The sequence below is a fragment of the Dipodomys merriami genome, unplaced genomic scaffold (genome assembly GCF_024711535.1).
Source record: "Dipodomys merriami isolate MVZ:Mamm:240054 unplaced genomic scaffold, mDipMer1.0.p SCAF_5, whole genome shotgun sequence".
NCBI classification, from domain to species: Eukaryota; Metazoa; Chordata; class Mammalia; order Rodentia; family Heteromyidae; genus Dipodomys; species Dipodomys merriami.
In genome coordinates, this window is record NW_027206068.1 from 71,308,298 (window position 1) to 71,313,960 (window position 5,663).

A 5,663-nucleotide genomic window follows, 5' to 3' on the forward strand; every position below is an offset into this window, starting at 1 on the left:
AATGCCTTGAGCCCTAACATCCTACATTTCCAATGTAAGAGCTAGTACAAATTATCTATGTATTTCTCAGTATGTACTTGAGTGCATGTAGTTCTCATTTGATACCAAAAATAAGCATGATACATAAGCATGTATACAAACATACATATACATAAAAGGATAAGATTAAAGGCAAAGAGAAAATAGGGCAAAGAAAAGTAAGAATAGAAAATACAAGAATTTGTGAAATATAGAATCACCCCCTCTTGATATCCATAGGGAATTGTTACAGCATACCAAAATCCTTGGAAATTCAAGTCCCTTATATAAAATGACACAATAGTTTTATTTAGTTATGTGCCTCTTCCTGTATACTCGGAATCATCTTCAGATTATGATACCAAATGCAATGTAAATCCTATGTAAATAGTTGCTACACTCTACTGTTTGGGAGATAACAGCAAGACAAAAATGTCTGTGTGACATATTTAGCACTGACCGAGTCCAACGTGAAGATAGCCAGGGCTTGGTAGACACATACAGGCCATTTCACTTCCAATACCTCCAATACCTAGGTGACAGTGTTATGCTGTGACCATGAAACGTTTCCTACTGGCTGTGTGCTGAACTCTCCATCCCCAGCTGCTGACACTATGTGGGGAGGTGGTGGATCATGGTCCAAGTCAGCCTGGATGAAAACTGAAGATACTATCCCATAAAATAACCAGAGCAAAGGAGACAGGTGGTATGGCTCAAGTGGTAGCGGTCCTACTGAGCCAGTATGAGGCACCGAGCTCAAACCTAAGTACTGCCAAAAAAAGAAATACAAATTAGTGCGGAGAAAAAAATGACACATTTTTGTTCAAATAATGTTTTCAATGATTAAAAATTACAGAAAGCTAATACTGAAACTACCAAGGAATCCCCTCAAAGGCTCCCAGTGGATACTGGAAATCACGGTGTTGAAGACTTTGCAAAACATAGAATCATCCTCTGGACACTTTGAATCATCTTCAGATTACCCACAATACCAAATACACTATAAGTGTGAAGTAGATAATTGCTATACTCTACAGTACCCTGTATGCACCATTGTACTATGTACTGCACCTTCACATAGTAACAAAGTTGGGCTGTCTTTCCATGCTGTATGTCCTGGTGCTTCTTTGCATTCCCAGTCTTGTGCTTTGAAACCAGTATCTAGGAAAATAAAGGTTTCCTTGAACATGGCTTTGTGACACCACGACCAGCTATCTGGTCCCTGAGATGGCCGAGTGGCCGAGGAGGGGCGGGTAGCGTATACAGTATGAATGCCCTAAACAGAGGTGATTCAGAGCCTGGGCAGGATGGAGCGGGAAGGCTTGAAGTTACATCACACTGCTCAGCATAGAACACAATTTAAACCTTAAAGATTGCTCATTTTTGCACTACTCCATTAGTGTTTACAGATCACATTAGAGCACAAGTGAATGAAACTGAGACAGGTGACACTGGGTGAGGGGACTGCTGTACGCTAAAGGCTTGTGCACCAATGACAAAGTGACAATAACTCAATAGACAAATGGGCAAAATGGCACAGGCAATGTGTATAAACGTCAGCAAGTACACCAAGAGATCCTCAAGCCTATTAGTAACCGGAAAAATGAAATTTAGACAGCAATGAAATACCACTTTGAAGCTCCTAAATGAATCAAAACATGCTATACGCGCTGCCAGGGACCTGGGAATAAAAAGATTCTTGTACAGAGCACAGAGCCAGCTCAACCACTTTAGGGAGAAATCACCCAGACATTTCAACAAATCAGCATAACACTGTCTTCCAACCCCAGAATTCTGACCTTGTATATTTATACCCAAGAGAACATGGTACATAAGGGGTAGAAGATTCACGGCAGGATTTTTCATGCTGGGGGGTATTAAAATGACTTGAGTGACCATCCTGGTAAAAGACCATGGGTAAAATACAATGGTGTAAGCAAACAAAAGTGATCCAGGGAACACACGTTTCTTAATTAGCCACTGACCTTGGTTAGTGTATATTTTATTGAGGTGTTGGGGGTCTCTGTTCATCCAAGACATTGGTCTGTAGATCACACTTCCTATCTAAGGAAAGTGTGGAAAACTTGCTCTGCCTCTCACCTCCCTGGCCTTACACTCCTTTTTTCTAATGTCCTTCCAGTCCAGGCCTAGTGATCTACAACGAAGTCTCTTTCCCTTGATTGTCTTAATATTATTAGGGTGGATGCTGATCCTGAAATGCTTTGGTATTGAAGGACTCACGCAGAGATCCCAAGCCTGCCTGAGAACTTAAACACCTATGCACTACAGATTTCACCCTGAGACACTCTGCACCCTTCATTGGGATGCTCATTATGAGTGATTCTCCAATGACCACAATCCTAGGCTTGGGTAAGATCAGTGTGGTCTTTCAGCATCCTTTCTTTCCAAAATTCTCATCCTCTTTCAACCCATCTGACTTGGTGTCTTTGAATTTTGAAATATTTAAGGTAATATATATATATATTCCTTTAACAAGCCAAGCAAACCATTTCCTTCCTCAGTAACCCAAAGGGTTTACCCACTTTTCTCGTACTGAATAAAAACACAACAATAACAAAAACAAAATAAAACGGGCAGTCTCAATGAAACCAGACAGACTGAATCCCTGGCTTCAAGACACAAGTGACCCCTGTGGCTGAACTCCTGGGAAAGGATCTTTAATGTGCCTATTCGATCAGTTGGCTTATAAATCCGAAATCCTCGCTCCCCCAGTGGGGAGCCAGTGACCAGGGATCAGCCAGTGACATGCAAACCCAAGGCAACCAGCAAAACAGCTAATCTTTCTGGAAATGAAGCACAAACACAAAGACACATGCCGTGATCCTGATGTCATAGGTGGGACATGACAGGGACCTAGGAAAGTTACCTCTTCTACTCAAAATAAATATTCTGAGAGCAAATCATTTTATCCAAAGCTCCCCTCAAAACACACACACACACACACACACACACACACACACACACACACACACATCTCAGCCTTTTTTTTTTTTTGGTGGTCCTTATATTTGAGTCTGGTGCTCATCCTTGTCAGACAAATGCTCTACAACTTAAATATCCATCTAGTCTTCAATAGACAATTTTTAACATCTGATTTGAGAGTCATGACTATACTCCAAACCATTTCCTCCCTCCCTCTCTCCCCTGCTGCTCCAGCATGAGTTTGGGGTGTCATCTTTTGTCACCTATAAGACTCTAATATCCACCTAAAGCTGCAATATTCATCCACTCAGTGTGCCTGCATTTCCATCTTACTACCCACTCCAATCCACTTTCCATTCACAACCACAGTGGCTTTTCCTAGCCTTCTTGTCTGATGACACCATGATTTTGCTTTCAATCCTTCAGTGGAGGCCCAGCTCTAGAGGAAAACAGTCTACCTTGATGGCTTGCATGACCTACAAGACATTATGTCCACTTCCTTCACCAGAAGGTGCTCAGCCTTCTCCTTCTCCATGATGCTCCCATCTATAAGAGAAAGAGTGCAAGATAGCTGAACCTGAACCACCTTCACTCTCCACCCAACACTTACAAGGCTTTGCTACCATTCTTTGCTGCCTGTGTCTTCAAATGTAATAGAGGTCTTTGTAGGAACACATACATAGTAAGTGCATAAAAGAAACCATAAAAGAGGCAATTGAATTCAAGCTAGTGTCACCTGTGGGAAGGCTAAAGAAAGAACCATGAGGAACCGAAAATTTAGGAGAGAAAAAATAGGTTCATGAGTCCAAAACAAGATAACTAAATATCACAATGACCAGGGCAGGGTGGATGTACAGGTGAGTGTCAGAGAAAGCACTATCATCCAAACTAGAAAATGAACTCAATTCCAACTCATGGGATCAGAAAAGCCAGCCAGGAGAGCCTGTATTCAAGAGCCAAGTATTCAAGGAAGGAGCACTGGGTCCGTGGGCATTGGCTCCAACCAAGTAAGAATGTGCCATCTGGCAGCGTGAACACATCGGAGGGGACAGTAGAAACCCCACAGATGAGGCCGGCGACCTTATGATTGATAAAATGCCATGGTAATTTTTCCATCTTACACCTGGAAAAACACGGGACAGTTTCCTGTCCTTCTTGCCCCACCCCACAACCGCAGTCTCAGAAGCATTGTCTCCAATTAAAATAATCTTTAAATTTCAGAGTCCAGTTGCTATTCCCTCTTATCTTACAGCTCCTATTAAAAAAACACTTTATTTTTGATCTGTTCACCTTTCTTTGTCTTTACCCTTGTCATTATGACTTACTCATTCAAAATGAGTAACGGTCAGGCCCTACTAAGAAAGGAAGAGAATTCACATCCAGTCCACTGAGAGTCTACTTGACTTTTATTACAGTGGAATCCTGAATGTGTTTGGGGAGTGTTACAAAAACCTCTGTTTTCTCTAAGTAAGTTGTTGTAACTCTAAGGAGATGTCTCTCTCTGTGTGTGTGTGTGTGTGTGTGTGTGTGTGTGTGTGTGTATGTATGTATGCATGCATGTACTTGAGACTGTTTAGGCATTCTTTGAAGTGGTAAGAGGGACACACAGAAACATCCTCTCTGGCTTGGCCTTCCAGAATAACAGTACACAGTGCTTCCCAAAACAATGAGACAAATCAGGTTCTGGAATGACAGACACACAGACACTGACACACATACACACACGCCAAGTGGCACGAGAAACAGAGACCAAAGTGACAGGTTTCGGGACTCCCACACACAATGCTAGAAAGAACAGAAAGGGAGCATACACTCAGACATACATTCCTCTTAAAATGAACTCAGGGAACACAAAAGCAAAACAGGTTATCTAGAGGAAGGACAGGGATATATGTTGTGTCTGAGATGCCCAATGGGTGGGGGAGGGGGGAGAGACAGACAGAGAGACAGAGAGACAGACTAAAAAGAGAGTCAGAGAATAAAGTGCTGAGAGAAAGACAGAAATAAGGAGACAGAGACAGACAGAGAGAAAGCGTTCAGGGAGACAGAGGGGTGCTGAGAGCTAGAGGTGTGGAGAGACAGAGGCAGAGATAGGGCCATTGAGTGACAGAGAGGAGAGGAAAAAGAGGAGAGAAAGGAGAAGGAGAGAGGGGGGAAGGGAGGAGAGGGGGTCCCCTGATTTATAGGGGGCCAGGTGAACACCCCACATCGGAGAGGAGAAACGAACTTTTCAGGTCTCCTAATAGAAACCGAACCCGCCTTGCAGACGGACGCGCACCTCCGGCCGCGGCGGGCGCGCGGGGCCGGGCAGGTGCAGCGCGGGGAGGGGGCGCAGGCCGGCCCGGCCCGGGCTGGGGGGAACCCCCGAGGCCGGTCGCGGAGGCTGAGAACTTTCCTGGGGCGCACCCAGCCCGGCTTTGGCCCGTGGGATCCCCGTGGCTGGAGCCCCGTCGGGTGCCGCCCGCCGGCCGGCCGACCGGGGACTCGATCCCGGCACCTTCCCGGGCGCGGAGCGCGGCCTGCGGTGCGTCCCGCCGCGGCCCTGCCCGGCCCGGCCCTCCCCGGCTGGGCCTCGGCCCTCCCCCGGGAAGGTGTGTCCCTGTTTCCTCACCTGAAACTTCCTCGGGAGCCGCGCTCCCTCCCTCCGTCGGGCGGCAGGGGCGGGCCGCGGGTGGGGCGCGCGGCGGCCCGGGGCCGGGCCT